The 24,077-nt window shown below is 43.9% G+C and overlaps 13 non-coding genes and 5 pseudogenes across 13 annotated transcripts; all 18 read right to left on the bottom strand.

The window, feature by feature from the left end:
• Positions 1-220: 220 nt before the first annotated feature.
• Positions 221-411, bottom strand: LOC131738919 (U2 spliceosomal RNA). The gene has a single exon (XR_009330087.1). It is a non-coding gene; the product is annotated as a U2 spliceosomal RNA (small nuclear RNA).
• Positions 412-1,008: 597 nt separating this feature from the next.
• On the bottom strand, positions 1,009-1,199 carry LOC131738920 (U2 spliceosomal RNA). The gene has a single exon (XR_009330088.1). It is a non-coding gene; the product is annotated as a U2 spliceosomal RNA (small nuclear RNA).
• Positions 1,200-1,792: 593 nt separating this feature from the next.
• On the bottom strand, positions 1,793-1,890 carry LOC131738865 (U2 spliceosomal RNA; annotated as a pseudogene).
• A 538-nt stretch (positions 1,891-2,428) lies between these two features.
• LOC131738824 (U2 spliceosomal RNA) lies at positions 2,429-2,639 on the bottom strand (annotated as a pseudogene).
• A 597-nt stretch (positions 2,640-3,236) lies between these two features.
• Positions 3,237-3,427, bottom strand: LOC131738921 (U2 spliceosomal RNA). The gene has a single exon (XR_009330089.1). It is a non-coding gene; the product is annotated as a U2 spliceosomal RNA (small nuclear RNA).
• Positions 3,428-4,009: 582 nt separating this feature from the next.
• On the bottom strand, positions 4,010-4,200 carry LOC131738922 (U2 spliceosomal RNA). The gene has a single exon (XR_009330090.1). It is a non-coding gene; the product is annotated as a U2 spliceosomal RNA (small nuclear RNA).
• Positions 4,201-4,794: 594 nt separating this feature from the next.
• On the bottom strand, positions 4,795-5,006 carry LOC131738523 (U2 spliceosomal RNA; annotated as a pseudogene).
• Positions 5,007-10,459: 5,453 nt separating this feature from the next.
• LOC131738923 (U2 spliceosomal RNA) lies at positions 10,460-10,650 on the bottom strand. The gene has a single exon (XR_009330091.1). It is a non-coding gene; the product is annotated as a U2 spliceosomal RNA (small nuclear RNA).
• A 594-nt stretch (positions 10,651-11,244) lies between these two features.
• On the bottom strand, positions 11,245-11,435 carry LOC131739061 (U2 spliceosomal RNA). Its single transcript, XR_009330228.1, has one exon. It is a non-coding gene; the product is annotated as a U2 spliceosomal RNA (small nuclear RNA).
• Positions 11,436-12,047: 612 nt separating this feature from the next.
• LOC131738924 (U2 spliceosomal RNA) lies at positions 12,048-12,238 on the bottom strand. The gene has a single exon (XR_009330092.1). It is a non-coding gene; the product is annotated as a U2 spliceosomal RNA (small nuclear RNA).
• A 564-nt stretch (positions 12,239-12,802) lies between these two features.
• LOC131738925 (U2 spliceosomal RNA) lies at positions 12,803-12,993 on the bottom strand. Its single transcript, XR_009330093.1, has one exon. It is a non-coding gene; the product is annotated as a U2 spliceosomal RNA (small nuclear RNA).
• Positions 12,994-13,587: 594 nt separating this feature from the next.
• Positions 13,588-13,798, bottom strand: LOC131738477 (U2 spliceosomal RNA; annotated as a pseudogene).
• Positions 13,799-19,279: 5,481 nt separating this feature from the next.
• Positions 19,280-19,470, bottom strand: LOC131738926 (U2 spliceosomal RNA). The gene has a single exon (XR_009330094.1). It is a non-coding gene; the product is annotated as a U2 spliceosomal RNA (small nuclear RNA).
• Positions 19,471-20,033: 563 nt separating this feature from the next.
• On the bottom strand, positions 20,034-20,224 carry LOC131738927 (U2 spliceosomal RNA). The gene has a single exon (XR_009330095.1). It is a non-coding gene; the product is annotated as a U2 spliceosomal RNA (small nuclear RNA).
• A 566-nt stretch (positions 20,225-20,790) lies between these two features.
• LOC131738328 (U2 spliceosomal RNA) lies at positions 20,791-20,980 on the bottom strand. The gene has a single exon (XR_009329892.1). It is a non-coding gene; the product is annotated as a U2 spliceosomal RNA (small nuclear RNA).
• Positions 20,981-21,531: 551 nt separating this feature from the next.
• Positions 21,532-21,722, bottom strand: LOC131738928 (U2 spliceosomal RNA). Its single transcript, XR_009330096.1, has one exon. It is a non-coding gene; the product is annotated as a U2 spliceosomal RNA (small nuclear RNA).
• A 599-nt stretch (positions 21,723-22,321) lies between these two features.
• LOC131738930 (U2 spliceosomal RNA) lies at positions 22,322-22,512 on the bottom strand. Its single transcript, XR_009330098.1, has one exon. It is a non-coding gene; the product is annotated as a U2 spliceosomal RNA (small nuclear RNA).
• A 599-nt stretch (positions 22,513-23,111) lies between these two features.
• Positions 23,112-23,266, bottom strand: LOC131738719 (U2 spliceosomal RNA; annotated as a pseudogene).
• Between the last annotated feature and the right edge of the window lie 811 nt (positions 23,267-24,077).

Below are 24,077 nucleotides of genomic sequence, written 5' to 3' on the forward strand. Positions count from 1 at the left end.
TCACCACATGTGAATAAAAGAAAGAAAGACAGCAAGAAAGAAAGAGAGAAAGAAAGAGAGAAAGAGAGAAAGAAAGAGAGGAAGAAAGAAAGAGAGAAAGAAAAAAAAAAGAAGTAAAACGGCGGGAAAACTTGCATCAACACTGGCACTCTCCCTCCAGCAGGGGTAGACAAAATGCTCACAGGAGAGATCCAGATCTGACTTTGACCAACGTTAGAGAAAGGTGTGCACCGTTCCCGGAGGTACTGCAATACCGGGCCGATGCGTGGAGTGGACGGAGCAAGCCCCTGTTCCATCTCCCGATTCCAAAAATCAATTTAATATATGGTCCCCTGATAGGGGACGTATCAGATATTAAACTGATAAGAACAGATACTACACTTGATCTTAGCCAAAAGGCCGAGAAGCGATGGCGACTTGGCCCTTGCCCGGGGCCCCCCAGCCCGGACGGCACAGGGGGATTCAAAGGTGGGTGCAAAATTCCAAGCACAAGCAGACCCCCAAAAAACGGGCTGCTGCTTCCAGAGGGGAAATGTGCAATTTAAGCAGGAGAAAACAAAACAAAGCAAAAACACACACATAACACCAAAAACAAAACATAAACTGGCGGAGTGCGTCTTACAAATAGTCATGCCAAGCTGCAATGCTGTGCAAGGTGCCTTGGGTAACTACAACTGTGCCTCGCTGGCTGGCTGGCTTGCTAAGAAGGTCCTGGCATAGGGACATGTTCCACCACACTTGTCTGGTTAGCTGCATGCTCCCAGGAAACAACCTGCTGCTGTCTACATCATCACCACATGTGAATAAAAGAAAGAAAGACAGCAAGAAAGAAAGAGAGAAAGAAAGAGAGAAAGAGAGAAAGAAAGAGAGAAAGAAAGAAAGAGAGAAAGAAAAAAAAGAAGTAAAACGGCGGGAAAACTTGCATCAACACTGGCACTCTCCCTCCAGCAGGGGTAGACAAAATGCTCACAGGAGAGATCCAGATCTGACTTTGACCAACGTTAGAGAAAGGTGTGCACCGTTCCCGGAGGTACTGCAATACCGGGCCGATGCGTGGAGTGGACGGAGCAAGCCCCTGTTCCATCTCCCGATTCCAAAAATCAATTTAATATATGGTCCCCTGATAGGGGACGTATCAGATATTAAACTGATAAGAACAGATACTACACTTGATCTTAGCCAAAAGGCCGAGAAGCGATGGCGACTTGGCCCTTGCCCGGGGCCCCCCAGCCCGGACGGCACAGGGGGATTCAAAGGTGGGTGCAAAATTCCAAGCACAAGCAGACCCCATAAAAACGGGCTGCTGCTTCCAGAGGGGAAATGTGCAATTTAAGCAGGAGAAAACAAAACAAAGCAAAAACACACACATAACACCAAAAACAAAACATATACTGGCGGAGTGCGTCTTACAAATAGTCATGCCAAGCTGCAATGCTGTGCAAGGTGCCTTGGGTAACTACAACTGTGCCTCGCTGGCTGGCTGGCTTGCTAAGAAGGTCCTGGCATAGGGACATGTTCCACCACACTTGTCTGGTTAGCTGCATGCTCCCAGGAAACAACCTGCTGCTGTCTACATCATCACCACATGTGAATAAAAGAAAGAAAGACAGCAAAAAAGAAAGAGAGAAAGAAAGAGAGAAAGAAAGAAGAGAGAAAGAAAGAAAGAAAAAAAAAAGAAGTAAAACGGCGGGAAAACTTGCATCAACACTGGCACTCTCCCTCCAGCAGGGGTAGACAAAATGCTCACAGGAGAGATCCAGATCTGACTTTGACCAACGTTAGAGAAAGGTGTGCACCGTTCCCGGAGGTACTGCAATACCGGGCCGATGCGTGGAGTGGACGGAGCAAGCCCCTGTTCCATCTCCCGATTCCAAAAATCAATTTAATATATGGTCCCCTGATAGGGGACGTATCAGATATTAACCCTTTGCGGTCCATTGTCGGACTGGGTCCGACATTGCAATTATTCCTCACAGGTCCTTTGTCGGACTGGGTCCGACATCATTATAGCAACGCAATAAACGGGTGTTTAGTCGTTTTTTCTCCGGAAAAAGCCGAGAAAACCATTCAATTGCCGAGTGGTAGCGACAGGAGCCGAGACAAGTCGGAAAAAAAAAAAAAAAAAAAAAAAAGGCGTATTTCATGAATAGTCATACATGGTATCAGGTATCAGATAATGGGCGTCCATAATAAACAAGCTGGCTAAGTGCGTCAGCGCACTGAGACTATCATGGACATTTGCAGAGCTTTTTTCAGATGTTATAGTAATAAAATAATGACTTGGATCGCATTATTGAGGAGTTTAGTGATAAAACGAGTGATCTGGAGATGATCGATCGGTATGTACGACTATTATTATTATTATTATTTATTTCTTACACAGCTGAACGCTATAGCAAACAAAAGGCTGGGGAGGGGCTGGAGATGCCTAGTGTGTGCTTTGTTGATATGCAGGGCCATTTAAACCCGTTTGACTGTGAAAAAAAATACTTTTAAACAGCGCGTATAAAATTAACTGCGCGTGTGAAAATTAATTAGACCTGGCGTGCCTGACGCGCGATTAATAAATGGACCGCAAAGGGTTAAACTGATAAGAACAGATACTACACTTGATCTTAGCCAAAAGGCCGAGAAGCGATGGCGACTTGGCCCTTGCCCGGGGCCCCCCAGCCCGGACGGCACAGGGGGATTCAAAGGTGGGTGCAAAATTCCAAGCACAAGCAGACCCCCAAAAAACGGGCTGCTGCTTCCAGAGGGGAAATGTGCAATTTAAGCAGGAGAAAACAAAACAAAGCAAAAACACACACATAACACCAAAAACAAAACATAAACTGGCGGAGTGCGTCTTACAAATAGTCATGCCAAGCTGCTATGCTGTGCAAGGTGCCTTGGGTAACTACAACTGTGCCTCGCTGGCTGGCTGGCTTGCTAAGAAGGTCCTGGCATAGGGACATGTTCCACCACACTTGTCTGGTTAGCTGCATGCTCCCAGGAAACAACCTGCTGCTGTCTACATCATCACCACATGTGAATAAAAGAAAGAAAGACAGCAAGAAAGAAAGAGAGAAAGAAAGAGAGAAAGAGAGAAAGAAAGAGAGAAAGAAAGAAAGAGAGAAAGAAAAAAAAGAAGTAAAACGGCAGGAAAACTTGCATCAACACTGGCACTCTCCCTCCAGCAGGGGTAGACAAAATGCTCACAGGAGAGATCCAGATCTGACTTTGACCAACGTTAGAGAAAGGTGTGCACCGTTCCCGGAGGTACTGCAATACCGGGCCGATGCGTGGAGTGGACGGAGCAAGCCCCTGTTCCATCTCCCGATTCCAAAAATCAATTTAATATATGGTCCCCTGATAGGGGACGTATCAGATATTAAACTGATAAGAACAGATACTACACTTGATCTTAGCCAAAAGGCCGAGAAGCGATGGCGACTTGGCCCTTGCCCGGGGCCCCCCAGCCCGGACGGCACAGGGGGATTCAAAGGTGGGTGCAAAATTCCAAGCACAAGCAGACCCCCAAAAAACGGGCTGCTGCTTCCAGAGGGGAAATGTGCAATTTAAGCAGGAGAAAACAAAACAAAGCAAAAACACACACATAACACCAAAAACAAAACATAAACTGGCGGAGTGCGTCTTACAAATAGTCATGCCAAGCTGCTATGCTGTGCAAGGTGCCTTGGGTAACTACAACTGTGCCTCGCTGGCTGGCTGGCTTGCTAAGAAGGTCCTGGCATAGGGACATGTTCCACCACACTTGTCTGGTTAGCTGCATGCTCCCAGGAAACAACCTGCTGCTGTCTACATCATCACCACATGTGAATAAAAGAAAGAAAGACAGCAAGAAAGAAAGAGAGAAAGAAAGAGAGAAAGAGAGAAAGAAAGAGAGAAAGAAAAAAAAAGAAGTAAAACGGCGGGAAAACTTGCATCAACACTGGCACTCTCCCTCCAGCAGGGGTAGACAAAATGCTCACAGGAGAGATCCAGATCTGACTTTGACCAACGTTAGAGAAAGGTGTGCACCGTTCCCGGAGGTACTGCAATACCGGGCCGATGCGTGGAGTGGACGGAGCAAGCCCCTGTTCCATCTCCCGATTCCAAAAATCAATTTAATATATGGTCCCCTGATAGGGGACGTATCAGATATTAAACTGATAAGAACAGATACTACACTTGATCTTAGCCAAAAGGCCGAGAAGCGATGGCGACTTGGCCCTTGCCCGGGGCACCCCAGCCCGGACGGCACAGGGGGATTCAAAGGTGGGTGCAAAATTCCAAGCACAAGCAGACCCCCAAAAAACGGGCTGCTGCTTCCAGAGGGGAAATGTGCAATTTAAGCAGGAGAAAACAAAACAAAGCAAAAACACACACATAACACCAAAAACAAAACATAAACTGGCGGAGTGCGTCTTACAAATAGTCATGCCAAGCTGCTATGCTGTGCAAGGCGCCTTGGGTAACTACAACTGTGCCTCGCTGGCTGGCTGGCTTGCTAAGAAGGTCCTGGCATAGGGACATGTTCCACCACACTTGTCTGGTTAGCTGCATGCTCCCAGGAAACAACCTGCTGCTGTCTACATCATCACCACATGTGAATAAAAGAAAGAAAGACAGCAAGAAAGAAAGAGAGAAAGAAAGAGAGAAAGAGAGAAAGAGAGAAAGAAAGAAAGAGAGAAAGAAAAAAAAAGAAGTAAAACGGCGGGAAAACTTGCATCAACACTGGCACTCTCCCTCCAGCAGGGGTAGACAAAATGCTCACAGGAGAGATCCAGATCTGACTTTGACCAACGTTAGAGAAAGGTGTGCACCGTTCCCGGAGGTACTGCAATACCGGGCCGATGCGTGGAGTGGACGGAGAAAGCCCCTGTTCCATCTCCTGATTCCAAAAATCAATTTAATATATGGTCCCCTGATAGGGGACGTATCAGATATTAAACTGATAAGAACAGATTTTTTTTTTTTTTTTTTTTTTTTTTTATTATAGAAATTACTCAAACAATAAATACAATCATATAATTAACAATTCAAAACAGACCTTACCCTTCCCCAAATATCCCCACTAAAATCTTCCCCATACATATATTTATCCATTTTGATAACATTCTTTAACTTCCAAAGAAACAAAAAATAAGCTTCTATTGGTTCTGTTTTATCATTTTTCTTTTTAATACACAAATTTCTTTTCTCCCATAACACCAACTTCCCCAAACTAATAATAGACCATACTGCTCTAAATTTTTCCTTTGGCAGTTTTAACACCTCCTCCCCATATAAAATAATCTTCCCATTCAAAATTATATCGCAAAACAATTTAATAAGATTACTGCACCTTCCCCAAAATTTCTTTGCAAAAATGCAGTCCCAAAGCACGTGCAAGACTGTTTCCTCCTTTTTGCACCTTGGGCACTCTGCGTTTACCGCACATTGATGCCTATACAACCTTTCTTTTACTGACAATCTATCTAAAGCGCACAGCCACCCCAAATCTTTACACTCATTTCCGAGCCATTTTGGCTGTATGCCTTCCCAATTTACTAATTTAAGATTGCCTTCGTACCTTCCTTCCCATCTCTCTCTTATCATTTCGTACATTTTTTTGTGGTTTAACAAGACCTCCCTTTCTATTTCTTTTATTTGCATTTTTAAAAAGGTTATTGCATGCATGTAGTACTGTGGTTTTGTCTCAGCGTTTGGCACCGTGTTGGCCCATGGTATTATCCCTCTTAAAACTGCTCCAAACCATAACCGAACAAAATAAAAGGACTTGTGCTCTGTTCCCTTCAACAGTGTTTTACATATCTGATTCAGGAAAAAGCAATCCAATTTTACTGACAAACACGGTATGTCTCTCCCTCCCTTTGCCACCTTCCCATACATCAATTCCCTATTTACATTTTCATATTTCTTACCCCATACAAAGGAAAATATTAACCTGGTTAGGATTATTTTATTTTTTGCATTAATAGGGAACACCCGTGCCAAATAAACTAATGCTGGTACTATGTCTGCCTTTATTACCAGAATTCTCCCACTGATGGTCAACCTTCTACATTTCCACATATTTAATTTTACTTTAACTTTCTCAATTTTCTCCTCCCAATTTTTCTTTATCCCGTCCTTCTGAAAAAAGTGCACCCCCAACATTTTTAGCCCTTCCCTGCACACAGTTATACCTTCCCTGCTGTCCGTCCTCCCTTCCCACTTGCCACAGTACATCATAGACGATTTCTCTAAATTTATTTTTGACCCAACAGCTTCTCCATAAGTTTTTAATAAGATGATTGCCCTATCTATGGCCCAATCTGAACATAAAAACAAAGTTGTGTCATCTGCGTATTGGGCAATTTTGACCCTTTTCCCCTTACTCCCTGGGATATGTACCCCATCTATATCTTTGTCTTTCCTTATTAAATTTGCCAAAGGCTCAATGCACAACACGTACAATAACGGTGACATTGGACACCCTTGCCTCACCCCACCTTCTTGCCTTACCCGTTCACTGAAAAACCCATTAATTTGCACCCTACTAGATGCTTTGTTGTATACTGTTCTAATCCAATTCACAAAGGTTCCGCAATTCATTCTTTCCAGGACAGAAAACAAAAACTCGTGGCTGACCCTATCAAAGGCCTTCTCCTGGTCAACACTCAACAAACACAGAGGTAAGTCTCTTTCTTTTACCCAGCTGATGACATCCCTAGTTAGTTGTAAGTTATAAGTTGTGGACCTATTTATAACCCCACAAGTCTGGTCCTCATTAACTAGACTGGGCATTACTACTTTCAGTCTATTTGTCATTACTTTACCCAGAATTTTATTATCTACATTTAACAGGGTGATAGGCCTCCAGTTTTTCAGTAGATCCTTATCTCCCTTTTTATATATCAGACTTATTACCCCTGTCCTCATGGTTTCCGGCATCACTCCATCCACCAAAATCTCTTTATACACCTCAGTTAGATCGTCTCCTAGAATATCCCAAAAACAAACATAAAATTCCTTTGGTAATCCATCACAACCAGGAGTTTTATCAGCTTTCAAGGACTTCAATGCCATCTCTATTTCATCTTTGGTTATGTCTTTTTCCAGAAGTGTTCTTTCTTCATTATTTAACTTTTTGTTTATATTATTTAACAATTCCTCCGCTTTTGCATGATCTATCTCTCTTTTGTTAAATAGCTCCTGATAAAACTCCTGAGCATGCTTTACAATATCCTCTCTTTTATTGATTTTCCCTGTCCCTGTTTCCAATTCAGAAATTGCACATTTCCTTTGTTTTCCCTTAATACTTTGAAAAAAGAATTTGGAACATTTTTCGTCTTGTTCTTTTTCTGTTACCTTTGCCAAAAATGTAAATTCCTTAACCTTTATTTCGATGTTATTTTGTATTTCCTTTTTAATGTTGTTGTATGCTTCTAAACTAACCTCTTTCCCCTCATTTATTTTAGAATACATGATCTCTAAGTCTTTTTGCAATTTTTTCTCAAAGTATCTCTCTTCTTTCTTTTTCCTTTTGCTGTATATTTGGCAAAAACATCTTATTTTAACTTTTACCATCTCCCACCATTCAGCGATAGTTCCGAAAGCCCACTTCATGTCTTTCCATGAATTATAGAAGATCTTGAACTCGTGCCTGAATTCATCGCACTTCAACCCCTTCATATTCAATTTCCAATACCCCCTACCTATATCCACCCCTTTAATTTCAAAAGAAGCCCCAATTGTATCATGGTCTGAAAACCAGTTGGGATACATGAAGAAATCCAAGCTCTTGATATTTTTGGATAAAAAGAAATAATCTAACCTTTTACATGCTCCTCTTGAATTTCTCCAAGTATGCCCTACACCTTTTTTATTGTGTCTCCTATATACATCCACCAAATCATAATCCCCCAATACCTTTTTTAAATACTGTGCAGAAAAATCAAAGTCGCCCTCTAAACATGTGTTAAAATCCCCGCCCATTACAACTGTGCGATTGGTACATAGAATATCAGGTAAGTGCTTAAATGTGTCCAACCTTGTCCCTTTTAATGTAGGCGCGTACATGTTCACCAGACGGAGTCTTCTGTCATTGAGCCTACCATCAGTATACATTAACCTGCCTGGTATGATCACTTTTGTTTCCTCAATGACAAACCTAGTATTTTTAAATAATATCCCCACTCCATCCGAATGTACATTACCAATACTCCAAACTGAAGCACCATCTTTCCAGTCTTTACTGAAACGTTCAATATCCTCCGTATTCTTCAGGTGGCATTCCTGCAGAAAACAAACCTGAAAGTCCAATGACTTGAGGGAAAAGAACAAGGATGCCCTCTTGCCAGCATCTCTCATCCCCCTCGTGTTGACTGAAAACACATTAAAGTTCATTTTCCTGTGTTTTATGTTCCATCTTCTTTACCATCCATCGGAAACATTGTTGTTTTTTTCATGTTGTCCACCATTGAGTCGCTCAAATAGTTTAGCTGGGAATCCACACTGTTTTCCTCGCTATCCACTTCTGATGGCGGCGCCAGCGGGGAACTCTCTACTGAAGATGGCTCGAAACTCGAGACTTCTTCCTCTCCCACCTCTTCGTTTTCCAAGCTCTCGAAACTGTTGGATGTCTCGATCACGCAGACTTTGTTGTCGCCATCCGACTCCTCCTGGTTTAGTTTCCTCTTTGTTGTTCTTTTCCCTTCCGCCACTTCCCAGCCCATCTCGCCACTTTCTTCTGTATCACCCCACTGTTTTCCACCCCCAACAGGTGTATCCAAAATCACCGTACCCTGAGATGATTCTTCGGTTGCCATGGCTTCAGGTAGGTTCTTAACACTAGTCACCGACTTCTCCTTTTTCTTTCTTTTTTCTTTCCCTGCCCCAGACACTCCTGCAACAGGACCCTCAACAGCGGGAGGCTCCAAACCAAAAGCCAGAGACTCCTCCACCGCAGCCACCGCTGCAGCCACAAGAAGAGCCCCCTGCACAGCACCTCCAGAAACAGCGCCTCCATCAGCACAGGTAGGCGCATGGTCTCTACTGACTTCTTCTAAAACCACCTCAATGTCTCGAAGTGACTCAGAGTAAGTTTTATGTCGGCCAGGGCAGTCCTTGAACATGTGCTCGGTGGAATCACACAGATTGCAGGATTTTGGTTTTTTACACTCTTTTGCCTCATGTCCTGTCTCTAAACAATTTCTGCAAAAAACATTTGGGCACATTACTGCAATATGTCCCTGCTCTCCACACTTTCTGCAAGTTTTTGGTTGTCCATAATAATACAAATATCCCTTAACACCGCCGATGTAAAAAGATGCTGGGGGGCATTCAAACCCTCCTATCTTTCTCTTAAAACGGACAGTGTATTTTCTATTCCCGTTCCACATTTCGTCATAGTCCATTTCTTTTTGTCCAACACCTAAAACATCACAGTATTTACTCAGAAATAACCGAATGTCCTGCTCTTTAACATAAGGGTTTTGCATGCACACCGTTACGGTTCTTACCCGACTTGCAAACAGTGGCTCCACTCTGAAATTGGAGATCGGAGAAACGTCCTTAGATTCCAGGCACTTGTTCCATGCTTCCTGGCATAAATAGTCTCCCATGAAGGTAACTTCATATGTGCTTCTTAGAGGAAAATCCCGGTAACAATAGATCTGCGCCGCCGTAACTCCCAGGAATTCAAAGATGATGTCCTTGGCAAAGTTCCTTCTTCCCATGCTGAAACGTACTCCATCCTTTTCTTGTCCAATGAAACGAATTGTATTCAAAAGTCGCGTCGAGGGGGCCGACATGTAGTCTCCGGTCGCCATCACCTTCTCTTTTCTCTTTTTTTAGAAAAAGTTGCGGTCATGCCACATACTTAATCCGAGCCAAGAGGCCGAGAAGCGATGGCGACTTCGCCCTTGCCCGGGGCCCCCCAGCCCGGACGGCACAGGGGGATTCAAAGGTGGGTGCAAAATTTCAAGCACACGCAGACCCCAAAAAAACGGGCTGCTGCTTCCAGAGGGGAAATGTGCAATTTAAGCAGGAGAAAACAAAACAAAGCAAAAACACACACATAACACCAAAAACAAAACATAAACTGGCGGAGTGCGTCTTACAAATAGTCATGCCAAGCTGCTATGCTGTGCAAGGTGCCTTGGGTAACTACAACTGTGCCTCGCTGGCTGGCTGGCTTGCTAAGAAGGTCCTGGCATAGGGACATGTTCCACCACACTTGTCTGGTTAGCTGCATGCTCCCAGGAAACAACCTGCTGCTGTCTACATCATCACCACATGTGAATAAAAGAAAGAAAGACAGCAAGAAAGAAAGAGAGAAAGAAAGAGAGAAAGAGAGAAAGAAAGAGAGAAAGAAAAAAAAAGAAGTAAAACGGCGGGAAAACTTGCATCAACACTGGCACTCTCCCTCCAGCAGGGGTAGACAAAATGCTCACAGGAGAGATCCAGATCTGACTTTGACCAACGTTAGAGAAAGGTGTGCACCGTTCCCGGAGGTACTGCAATACCGGGCCGATGCGTGGAGTGGACGGAGCAAGCCCCTGTTCCATCTCCCGATTCCAAAAATCAATTTAATATATGGTCCCCTGATAGGGGACGTATCAGATATTAAACTGATAAGAACAGATACTACACTTGATCTTAGCCAAAAGGCCGAGAAGCGATGGCGACTTGGCCCTTGCCCGGGGCACCCCAGCCCGGACGGCACAGGGGGATTCAAAGGTGGGTGCAAAATTCCAAGCACAAGCAGACCCCCAAAAAACGGGCTGCTGCTTCCAGAGGGGAAATGTGCAATTTAAGCAGGAGAAAACAAAACAAAGCAAAAACACACACATAACACCAAAAACAAAACATAAACTGGCGGAGTGCGTCTTACAAATAGTCATGCCAAGCTGCTATGCTGTGCAAGGCGCCTTGGGTAACTACAACTGTGCCTCGCTGGCTGGCTGGCTTGCTAAGAAGGTCCTGGCATAGGGACATGTTCCACCACACTTGTCTGGTTAGCTGCATGCTCCCAGGAAACAACCTGCTGCTGTCTAAATCATCACCACATGTGAATAAAAGAAAGAAAGACAGCAAGAAAGAAAGAGAGAAAGAAAGAGAGAAAGAGAGAAAGAGAGAAAGAAAGAAAGAGAGAAAGAAAAAAAAAGAAGTAAAACGGCGGGAAAACTTGCATCAACACTGGCACTCTCCCTCCAGCAGGGGTAGACAAAATGCTCACAGGAGAGATCCAGATCTGACTTTGACCAACGTTAGAGAAAGGTGTGCACCGTTCCCGGAGGTACTGCAATACCGGGCCGATGCGTGGAGTGGACGGAGCAAGCCCCTGTTCCATCTCCTGATTCCAAAAATCAATTTAATATATGGTCCCCTGATAGGGGACGTATCAGATATTAAACTGATAAGAACAGATACTACACTTGATCTTAGCCAAAAGGCCGAGAAGCGATGGCGACTTCGCCCTTGCCCGGGGCCCCCCAGCCCGGACGGCACAGGGGGATTCAAAGGTGGGTGCAAAATTTCAAGCACACGCAGACCCCAAAAAAACGGGCTGCTGCTTCCAGAGGGGAAATGTGCAATTTAAGCAGGAGAAAACAAAACAAAGCAAAAACACACACATAACACCAAAAACAAAACATAAACTGGCGGAGTGCGTCTTACAAATAGTCATGCCAAGCTGCTATGCTGTGCAAGGTGCCTTGGGTAACTACAACTGTGCCTCGCTGGCTGGCTGGCTTGCTAAGAAGGTCCTGGCATAGGGACATGTTCCACCACACTTGTCTGGTTAGCTGCATGCTCCCAGGAAACAACCTGCTGCTGTCTACATCATCACCACATGTGAATAAAAGAAAGAAAGACAGCAAGAAAGAAAGAGAGAAAGAAAGAGAGAAAGAGAGAAAGAGAGAAAGAAAGAAAGAGAGAAAGAAAGAAAGAGAGAAAGAAAAAAAAAAAGAAGTAAAACGGCGGGAAAACTTGCATCAACACTGGCACTCTCCCTCCAGCAGGGGTAGACAAAATGCTCACAGGAGAGATCCAGATCTGACTTTGACCAACGTTAGAGAAAGGTGTGCACCGTTCCCGGAGGTACTGCAATACCGGGCCGATGCGTGGAGTGGACGGAGCAAGCCCCTGTTCCATCTCCCGATTCCAAAAATCAATTTAATATATGGTCCCCTGATAGGGGACGTATCAGATATTAAACTGATAAGAACAGATACTACACTTGATCTTAGCCAAAAGGCCGAGAAGCGATGGCGACTTGGCCCTTGCCCGGGGCCCCCCAGCCCGGACGGCACAGGGGGATTCAAAGGTGGGTGCAAAATTTCAAGCACAAGCAGACCCCAAAAAAACGGGCTGCTGCTTCCAGAGGGGAAATGTGCAATTTAAGCAGGAGGAAACAAAACAAAGCAAAAACACACACATAACACCAAAAACAAAACATAAACTGGCGGAGTGCGTCTTACAAATAGTCATGCCAAGCTGTGCCTCGCTGGCTGGCTGGCTTGCTAAGAAGGTCCTGGCATAGGGACATGTTCCACCACACTTGTCTGGTTAGCTGCTAGCTCCCAGGAAACAACCTGCTGCTGTCTACATCATCACCACATGTGAATAAAAGAAAGAAAGACAGCAAGAAAGAAAGAGAGAAAGAAAGAGAGAAAGAGAGAAAGAAAGAGAGAAAGAAAGAAAGAGAGAAAGAAAAAAAAAAAGAAGTAAAAAGACGGGAAAACTTGCATCAACACTGGCACTCTCCCTCCAGCAGGGGTAGACAAAATGCTCACAGGAGAGATCCAGATCTGACTTTGACCAACGTTAGAGAAAGGTGTGCACCGTTCCCGGAGGTACTGCAATACCGGGCCGATGCGTGGAGTGGACGGAGCAAGCCCCTGTTCCATCTCCCGATTCCAAAAATCAATTTAATATATGGTCCCCTGATAGGGGACGTATCAGATATTAAACTGATAAGAACAGATACTACACTTGATCTTAGCCAAAAGGCCGAGAAGCGATGGCGACTTGGCCCTTGCCCGGGGCACCCCAGCCCGGACGGCACAGGGGGATTCAAAGGTGGGTGCAAAATTCCAAGCACAAGCAGACCCCCAAAAAACGGGCTGCTGCTTCCAGAGGGGAAATGTGCAATTTAAGCAGGAGAAAACAAAACAAAGCAAAAACACACACATAACACCAAAAACAAAACATAAACTGGCGGAGTGCGTCTTACAAATAGTCATGCCAAGCTGCTATGCTGTGCAAGGCGCCTTGGGTAACTACAACTGTGCCTCGCTGGCTGGCTGGCTTGCTAAGAAGGTCCTGGCATAGGGACATGTTCCACCACACTTGTCTGGTTAGCTGCATGCTCCCAGGAAACAACCTGCTGCTGTCTACATCATCACCACATGTGAATAAAAGAAAGAAAGACAGCAAGAAAGAAAGAGAGAAAGAAAGAGAGAAAGAGAGAAAGAGAGAAAGAAAGAAAGAGAGAAAGAAAAAAAAAGAAGTAAAACGGCGGGAAAACTTGCATCAACACTGGCACTCTCCCTCCAGCAGGGGTAGACAAAATGCTCACAGGAGAGATCCAGATCTGACTTTGACCAACGTTAGAGAAAGGTGTGCACCGTTCCCGGAGGTACTGCAATACCGGGCCGATGCGTGGAGTGGACGGAGCAAGCCCCTGTTCCATCTCCTGATTCCAAAAATCAATTTAATATATGGTCCCCTGATAGGGGACGTATCAGATATTAAACTGATAAGAACAGATTTTTTTTTTTTTTTTTTTTTTTTTTATTATAGAAATTACTCAAACAATAAATACAATCATATAATTAACAATTCAAAACAGACCTTACCCTTCCCCAAATATCCCCACTAAAATCTTCCCCATACATATATTTATCCATTTTGATAACATTCTTTAACTTCCAAAGAAACAAAAAATAAGCTTCTATTGGTTCTGTTTTATCATTTTTCTTTTTAATACACAAATTTCTTTTCTCCCATAACACCAACTTCCCCAAACTAATAATAGACCATACTGCTCTAAATTTTTCCTTTGGCAGTTTTAACACCTCCTCCCCATATAAAATAATCTTCCCATTCAAAATTATATCGCAAAACAATTTAATAAGATTACTGCACCTTCCCCAAAATTTCTTTGCAAAAATGCAGTCCCAAAACACGTGCAAGACTGTTTCCTCCTTTTTGCACCTTGGGCACTCTGCGTTTACCGCACATTGATGCCTATACAACCTTTCTTTTACTGACAATCTATCTAAAGCGCACAGCCACCCCAAATCTTTACACTCATTTCCGAGCCATTTTGGCTGTATGCCTTCCCAATTTACTAATTTAAGATTGCCTTCGTACCTTCCTTCCCATCTCTCTCTTATCATTTCGTACATTTTTTTGTGGTTTAACAAGACCTCCCTTTCTATTTCTTTTATTTGCATTTTTAAAAAGGTTATTGCATGCATGTAGTACTGTGGTTTTGTCTCAGCGTTTGGCACCGTGTTGGCCCATGGTATTATCCCTCTTAAAACTGCTCCAAACCATAACCGAACAAAATAAAAGGACTTGTGCTCTGTTCCCTTCAACAGTGTTTTACATATCTGATTCAGGAAAAAGCAATCCAATTTTACTGACAAACACGGTATGTCTCTCCCTCCCTTTGCCACCTTCCCATACATCAATTCCCTATTTACATTTTCATATTTCTTACCCCATACAAAGGAAAATATTAACCTGGTTAGGATTATTTTATTTTTTGCATTAATAGGGAACACCCGTGCCAAATAAACTAATGCTGGTACTATGTCTGCCTTTATTACCAGAATTCTCCCACTGATGGTCAACCTTCTACATTTCCACATATTTAATTTTACTTTAACTTTCTCAATTTTCTCCTCCCAATTTTTCTTTATCCCGTCCTTCTGAAAAAAGTGCACCCCCAACATTTTTAGCCCTTCCCTGCACACAGTTATACCTTCCCTGCTGTCCGTCCTCCCTTCCCACTTGCCACAGTACATCATAGACGATTTCTCTAAATTTATTTTTGACCCAACAGCTTCTCCATAAGTTTTTAATAAGATGATTGCCCTATCTATGGCCCAATCTGAACATAAAAACAAAGTTGTGTCATCTGCGTATTGGGCAATTTTGACCCTTTTCCCCTTACTCCCTGGGATATGTACCCCATCTATATCTTTGTCTTTCCTTATTAAATTTGCCAAAGGCTCAATGCACAACACGTACAATAACGGTGACATTGGACACCCTTGCCTCACCCCACCTTCTTGCCTTACCCGTTCACTGAAAAACCCATTAATTTGCACCCTACTAGATGCTTTGTTGTATACTGTTCTAATCCAATTCACAAAGGTTCCGCAATTCATTCTTTCCAGGACAGAAAACAAAAACTCGTGGCTGACCCTATCAAAGGCCTTCTCCTGGTCAACACTCAACAAACACAGAGGTAAGTCTCTTTCTTTTACCCAGCTGATGACATCCCTAGTTAGTTGTAAGTTATAAGTTGTGGACCTATTTATAACCCCACAAGTCTGGTCCTCATTAACTAGACTGGGCATTACTACTTTCAGTCTATTTGTCATTACTTTACCCAGAATTTTATTATCTACATTTAACAGGGTGATAGGCCTCCAGTTTTTCAGTAGATCCTTATCTCCCTTTTTATATATCAGACTTATTACCCCTGTCCTCATGGTTTCCGGCATCACTCCATCCACCAAAATCTCTTTATACACCTCAGTTAGATCGTCTCCTAGAATATCCCAAAAACAAACATAAAATTCCTTTGGTAATCCATCACAACCAGGAGTTTTATCAGCTTTCAAGGACTTCAATGCCATCTCTATTTCATCTTTGGTTATGTCTTTTTCCAGAAGTGTTCTTTCTTCATTATTTAACTTTTTGTTTATATTATTTAACAATTCCTCCGCTTTTGCATGATCTATCTCTCTTTTGTTAAATAGCTCCTGATAAAACTCCTGAGCATGCTTTACAATATCCTCTCTTTTATTGATTTTCCCTGTCCCTGTTTCCAATTCAGAAATTGCACATTTCCTTTGTTTTCCCTTAATACTTTGAAAAAAGAATTTGGAACATTTTTCGTCTTGTTCTTTTTCTGTTACCTTTGCCAAAAATGTAAATTCCTTAACCTTTATTTCGATGTTATTTTGTATTTCCTTTTTAATGTTGTTGTATGCTTCTAAACTAACCTCTTTCCCCTCATTTATTTTAGAATACATGATCTCTAAGTCTTTTTGCAATTTTTTCTCAAAGTATCTCTCTTCTTTCTTTTTCCTTTTGCTGTATATTTGGCAAAAACATCTTATTTTAACTTTTACCATCTCCCACCATTCAGCGATAGTTCCGAAAGCCCACTTCATGTCTTTCCATGAATTATAGAAGATCTTGAACTCGTGCCTGAATTCATCGCACTTCAACCCCTTCATATTCAATTTCCAATACCCCCTACCTATATCCACCCCTTTAATTTCAAAAGAAGCCCCAATTGTATCATGGTCTGAAAACCAGTTGGGATACATGAAGAAATCCAAGCTCTTGATATTTTTGGATAAAAAGAAATAATCTAACCTTTTACATGCTCCTCTTGAATTTCTCCAAGTATGCCCTACACCTTTTTTATTGTGTCTCCTATATACATCCACCAAATCATAATCCCCCAATACCTTTTTTAAATACTGTGCAGAAAAATCAAAGTCGCCCTCTAAACATGTGTTAAAATCCCCGCCCATTACAACTGTGCGATTGGTACATAGAATATCAGGTAAGTGCTTAAATGTGTCCAACCTTGTCCCTTTTAATGTAGGCGCGTACATGTTCACCAGACGGAGTCTTCTGTCATTGAGCCTACCATCAGTATACATTAACCTGCCTGGTATGATCACTTTTGTTTCCTCAATGACAAACCTAGTATTTTTAAATAATATCCCCACCCCATCCGAATGTACATTACCAATACTCCAAACTGAAGCACCATCTTTCCAGTCTTTACTGAAACGTTCAATATCCTCCGTATTCTTCAGGTGGCATTCCTGCAGAAAACAAACCTGAAAGTCCAATGACTTGAGGGAAAAGAACAAGGATGCCCTCTTGCCAGCATCTCTCATCCCCCTCGTGTTGACTGAAAACACATTAAAGTTCATTTTCCTGTGTTTTATGTTCCATCTTCTTTACCATCCATCGGAAACATTGTTGTTTTTTTCATGTTGTCCACCATTGAGTCGCTCAAATAGTTTAGCTGGGAATCCACACTGTTTTCCTCGCTATCCACTTCTGATGGCGGCGCCAGCGGGGAACTCTCTACTGAAGATGGCTCGAAACTCGAGACTTCTTCCTCTCCCACCTCTTCGTTTTCCAAGCTCTCGAAACTGTTGGATGTCTCGATCACGCAGACTTTGTTGTCGCCATCCGACTCCTCCTGGTTTAGTTTCCTCTTTGTTGTTCTTTTCCCTTCCGCCACTTCCCAGCCCATCTCGCCACTTTCTTCTGTATCACCCCACTGTTTTCCACCCCCAACAGGTGTATCCAAAATCACCGTACCCTGAGATGATTCTTCGGTTGCCATGGCTTCAGGTAGGTTCTTAACACTAGTCACCGACTTCTCCTTTTTCTTTCTTTTTTCTTTCCCTGCCCCAGACACTCCTGCAACAGGACCCTCAACAGCGGGAGGCTCCAAACCAAAAGCCAGAGACTCCTCCACCGCAGCCACCGCTGCAGCCACAAGAAGAGCCCCCTGCACAGCACCTCCAGAAACAGCGCCTCCATCAGCACAGGTAGGCGCATGGTCTCTACTGACTTCTTCTAAAACCACCTCAATGTCTCGAAGTGACTCAGAGTAAGTTTTATGTCGGCCAGGGCAGTCCTTGAACATGTGCTCGGTGGAATCACACAGATTGCAGGATTTTGGTTTTTTACACTCTTTTGCCTCATGTCCTGTCTCTAAACAATTTCTGCAAAAAACATTTGGGCACATTACTGCAATATGTCCCTGCTCTCCACACTTTCTGCAAGTTTTTGGTTGTCCATAATAATACAAATATCCCTTAACACCGCCGATGTAAAAAGATGCTGGGGGGCATTCAAACCCTCCTATCTTTCTCTTAAAACGGACAGTGTATTTTCTATTCCCGTTCCACATTTCGTCATAGTCCATTTCTTTTTGTCCAACACCTAAAACATCACAGTATTTACTCAGAAATAACCGAATGTCCTGCTCTTTAACATAAGGGTTTTGCATGCACACCGTTACGGTTCTTACCCGACTTGCAAACAGTGGCTCCACTCTGAAATTGGAGATCGGAGAAACGTCCTTAGATTCCAGGCACTTGTTCCATGCTTCCTGGCATAAATAGTCTCCCATGAAGGTAACTTCATATGTGCTTCTTAGAGGAAAATCCCGGTAACAATAGATCTGCGCCGCCGTAACTCCCAGGAATTCAAAGATGATGTCCTTGGCAAAGTTCCTTCTTCCCATGCTGAAACGTACTCCATCCTTTTCTTGTCCAAAGAAACGAATTGTATTCAAAAGTCGCGTCGAGGGGGCCGACATGTAGTCTCCGGTCGCCATCACCTTCTCTTTTCTCTTTTTTTAGAAAAAGTTGCGGTCATGCCACATACTTAATCCGAGCCAAGAGGCCGAGAAGCGATGGCGACTTCGCCCTTGCCCGGGGCCCCCCAGCCCGGACGGCACAGGGGGATTCAAAGGTGGGTGCAAAATTTCAAGCACACGCAGACCCCAAAAAAACGGGCTGCTGCTTCCAGAGGGGAAATGTGCAATTTAAGCAGGAGAAAACAAAACAAAGCAAAAACACACACATAACACCAAAAACAAAACATAAACTGGCGGAGTGCGTCTTACAAATAGTCATGCCAAGCTGCTATGCTGTGCAAGGTGCCTTGGGTAACTACAACTGTGCCTCGCTGGCTGGCTGGCTTGCTAAGAAGGTCCTGGCATAGGGACATGTTCCACCACACTTGTCTGGTTAGCTGCATGCTCCCAGGAAACAACCTGCTGCTGTCTACATCATCACCACATGTGAATAAAAGAAAGAAAGACAGCAAGAAAGAAAGAGAGAAAGAAAGAGAGAAAGAGAGAAAGAGAGAAAGAAAGAAAGAGAGAAAGAAAGAAAGAGAGAAAGAAAAAAAAAGAAGTAAAATGGCGGGAAAACTTGCATCAACACTGGCACTCTCCCTCCAGCAGGGGTAGACAAAATGCTCACAGGAGAGATCCAGATCTGACTTTGACCAACGTTAGAGAAAGGTGTGCACCGTTCCCGGAGGTACTGCAATACCGGGCCGATGCGTGGAGTGGACGGAGCAAGCCCCTGTTCCATCTCCCGATTCCAAAAATCAATTTAATATATGGTCCCCTGATAGGGGACGTATCAGATATTAAACTGATAAGAACAGATACTACACTTGATCTTAGCCAAAAGGCCGAGAAGCGATGGCGACTTGGCCCTTGCCCGGGGCCCCCCAGCCCGGACGGCACAGGGGGATTCAAAGGTGGGTGCAAAATTTCAAGCACAAGCAGACCCCAAAAAAACGGGCTGCTGCTTCCAGAGGGGAAATGTGCAATTTAAGCAGGAGGAAACAAAACAAAGCAAAAACACACACATAACACCAAAAACAAAACATAAACTGGCGGAGTGCGTCTTACAAATAGTCATGCCAAGCTGTGCCTCGCTGGCTGGCTGGCTTGCTAAGAAGGTCCTGGCATAGGGACATGTTCCACCACACTTGTCTGGTTAGCTGCTAGCTCCCAGGAAACAACCTGCTGCTGTCTACATCATCACCACATGTGAATAAAAGAAAGAAAGACAGCAAGAAAGAAAGAGAGAAAGAAAGAGAGAAAGAGAGAAAGAAAGAGAGAAAGAAAGAAAGAGAGAAAGAAAAAAAAAAGAAGTAAAAAGACGGGAAAACTTGCATCAACACTGGCACTCTCCCTCCAGCAGGGGTAGACAAAATGCTCACAGGAGAGATCCAGATCTGACTTTGACCAACGTTAGAGAAAGGTGTGCACCGTTCCCGGAGGTACTGCAATACCGGGCCGATGCGTGGAGTGGACGGAGCAAGCCCCTGTTCCATCTCCCGATTCCAAAAATCAATTTAATATATGGTCCCCTGATAGGGGACGTATCAGATATTAAACTGATAAGAACAGATACTACACTTGATCTTAGCCAAAAGGCCGAGAAGCGATGGCGACTTGGCCCTTGCCCGGGGCACCCCAGCCCGGACGGCACAGGGGGATTCAAAGGTGGGTGCAAAATTCCAAGCACAAGCAGACCCCCAAAAAACGGGCTGCTGCTTCCAGAGGGGAAATGTGCAATTTAAGCAGGAGAAAACAAAACAAAGCAAAAACACACACATAACACCAAAAACAAAACATAAACTGGCGGAGTGCGTCTTACAAATAGTCATGCCAAGCTGCTATGCTGTGCAAGGCGCCTTGGGTAACTACAACTGTGCCTCGCTGGCTGGCTGGCTTGCTAAGAAGGTCCTGGCATAGGGACATGTTCCACCACACTTGTCTGGTTAGCTGCATGCTCCCAGGAAACAACCTGCTGCTGTCTACATCATCACCACATGTGAATAAAAGAAAGAAAGACAGCAAGAAAGAAAGAGAGAAAGAAAGAAAGAGAGAAAGAAAAAAAAAGAAGTAAAACGGCGGGAAAACTTGCATCAACACTGGCACTCTCCCTCCAGCAGGGGTAGACAAAATGCTCACAGGAGAGATCCAGATCTGACTTTGACCAACGTTAGAGAAAGGTGTGCACCGTTCCCGGAGGTACTGCAATACCGGGCCGATGCGTGGAGTGGACGGAGCAAGCCCCTGTTCCATCTCCCGATTCCAAAAATCAATTTAATATATGGTCCCCTGATAGGGGACGTATCAGATATTAAACTGATAAGAACAGATACTACACTTGATCTTAGCCAAAAGGCGAGAAGCGATGGCGACTTCGCCCTTGCCCGGGGCCCCCCAGCCCGGACGGCACAGGGGGATTCAAAGGTGGGTGCAAAATTTCAAGCACAAGCAGACCCCAAAAAAACGGGCTGCTGCTTCCAGAGGGGAAATGTGCAATTTAAGCAGGAGGAAACAAAACAAAGCAAAAACACACACATAACACCAAAAACAAAACATAAACTGGCGGAGTGCGTCTTACAAATAGTCATGCCAAGCTGTGCCTCGCTGCTGGCTGGCTTGCTAAGAAGGTCCTGGCATAGGGACATGTTCCACCACACTTGTCTGGTTAGCTGCTAGCTCCCAGGAAACAACCTGCTGCTGTCTACATCATCACCACATGTGAATAAAAGAAAGAAAGACAGCAAGAAAGAAAGAGAGAAAGAAAGAGAGAAAGAGAGAAAGAAAGAGAGAAAGAAAGAAAAAAAAAAAGAAGTAAAAAGACGGGAAAACTTGCATCAACACTGGCACTCTCCCTCCAGCAGGGGTAGACAAAATGCTCACAGGAGAGATCCAGATCTGACTTTGACCAACGTTAGAGAAAGGTGTGCACCGTTCCCGGAGGTACTGCAATACCGGGCCGATGCGTGGAGTGGACGGAGCAAGCCCCTGTTCCATCTCCCGATTCCAAAAATCAATTTAATATATGGTCCCCTGATAGGGGACGTATCAGATATTAAACTGATAAGAACAGATACTACACTTGATCTTAGCCAAAAGGCCGAGAAGCGATGGCGACTTGGCCCTTGCCCGGGGCCCCCCAGCCCGGATGGCACAGGGGGATTCAAAGGTGGGTGCAAAATTTCAAGCACAAGCAGACCCCAAAAAAACGGGCTGCTGCTTCCAGAGGGGAAATGTGCAATTTAAGCAGGAGAAAACAAAACAAAGCAAAAACACACACATAACACCAAAAACAAAACATAAACTGGCGGAGTGCGTCTTACAAATAGTCATGCCAAGCTGCTATGCTGTGCAAGCTGCCTTGGGTAACTACAACTGTGCCTCGCTGGCTGGCTGGCTTGCTAAGAAGGTCCTGGCATAGGGACATGTTCCACCACACTTGTCTGGTTAGCTGCATGCTCCCAGGAAACAACCTGCTGCTGTCTACATCATCACCACATGTGAATAAAAGAAAGAAAGACAGCAAGAAAGAAAGAGAGAAAGAAAGAGAGAAAGAGAGAAAGAAAGAGAGAAAGAAAGAAAGAGAGAAAGAAAAAAAAAAGAAGTAAAACGGCGGGAAAACTTGCATCAACACTGGCACTCTCCCTCCAGCAGGGGTAGACAAAATGCTCACAGGAGAGATCCAGATCTGACTTTGACCAACGTTAGAGAAAGGTGTGCACCGTTCCCGGAGGTACTGCAATACCGGGCCGATGCGTGGAGTGGACGGAGCAAGCCCCTGTTCCATCTCCCGATTCCAAAAATCAATTTAATATATGGTCCCCTGATAGGGGACGTATCAGATATTAAACTGATAAGAACAGATACTACACTTGATCTTAGCCAAAAGGCCGAGAAGCGATGGCGACTTGGCCCTTGCCCGGGGCCCCCCAGCCCGGACGGCACAGGGGGATTCAAAGGTGGGTGCAAAATTCCAAGCACAAGCAGACCCCCAAAAAACGGGCTGCTGCTTCCAGAGGGGAAATGTGCAATTTAAGCAGGAGAAAACAAAACAAAGCAAAAACACACACATAACACCAAAAACAAAACATAAACTGGCGGAGTGCGTCTTACAAATAGTCATGCCAAGCTGCTATGCTGTGCAAGGTGCCTTGGGTAACTACAACTGTGCCTCGCTGGCTGGCTTGCTTGCTAAGAAGGTCCTGGCATAGGGACATGTTCCACCACACTTGTCTGGTTAGCTGCATGCTCCCAGGAAACAACCTGCTGCTGTCTACATCATCACCACATGTGAATAAAAGAAAGAAAGACAGCAAGAAAGAAAGAGAGAAAGAAAGAGAGAAAGAGAGAAAGAAAGAGAGATAGAAAGAAAGAGAGAAAGAAAAAAAAAAGAAGTAAAACGGCGGGAAAACTTGCATCAACACTGGCACTCTCCCTCCAGCAGGGGTAGACAAAATGCTCACAGGAGAGATCCAGATCTGACTTTGACCAACGTTAGAGAAAGGTGTGCACCGTTCCCGGAGGTACTGCAATACCGGGCCGATGCGTGGAGTGGACGGAGCAAGCCCCTGTTCCATCTCCCGATTCCAAAAATCAATTTAATATATGGTCCCCTGATAGGGGACGTATCAGATATTAATACTCTTTTATTGAGATTTTACATTTTTTTACATTTACACCCATTCGTTTTTTCATTCATTTTACATTTCTTTTAAAGATGACATTCATGCATACAGACATACATTTTGTTTTAAAAGCATTTAAAACACATTTAAAAACACCAAGACAATTGTGCTTTGTACATGGTTAAAACAGACACAGATTAAAATCAACATGAAAAAAACCTGTGCTGTTTTAAAAGTGACTGGAAAAAAAGAACCATCTATAAAAAACCAGTGCTTGTGAGGGCCGGGGAGTGCTCTCTAAAAGCTCAAAAGTGAACATAAAACTATATTACTAAAACAGGGACAGGGGAAAAGGGACAGTGTGTGGAACAGTGAGTTAAAATTCTAAAATTTTAAAACACTTAAAATGTAACTTTTAATAGTTTACATTAAAAATCTTAAAGATACATAAAACAAAACAAAACAAAATCAAATAAAACATTCAACATAAATCAAATAAAAGTCCATAAAACTGAAACAAAAAGACTACATAAAACCAGGGCACCGTTCAAAAACGGTCATGCCAGCTAAAAAGGGCGGAATGCTGGCATGACAAAATAAATAAAAGGCTTAGCGGTGCCCCTTAGTCCCGCTCCTAGGAGCTAGCGGTTCCAGTTTTTTCCTTTATTCCATCTTCACGTCCTGAAGTCCGGCGATCCTCCACTCCGCGCAGGCCTTGTCCTTCCCGAGGGTCCGGATGTCCAGAATTACAAAGTCCTTGATAAGAGTTTGTGCCCTTCTGGTCGTGGTGATAGTGTCTAGCTCCTGCTTGTGATAGACACAGACGTTACGGCCTTCCCACA

This window comes from Acipenser ruthenus, chromosome 10 (genome assembly GCF_902713425.1).
Source record: "Acipenser ruthenus chromosome 10, fAciRut3.2 maternal haplotype, whole genome shotgun sequence".
In the NCBI taxonomy this organism is placed as follows: Eukaryota; Metazoa; Chordata; class Actinopteri; order Acipenseriformes; family Acipenseridae; genus Acipenser; species Acipenser ruthenus.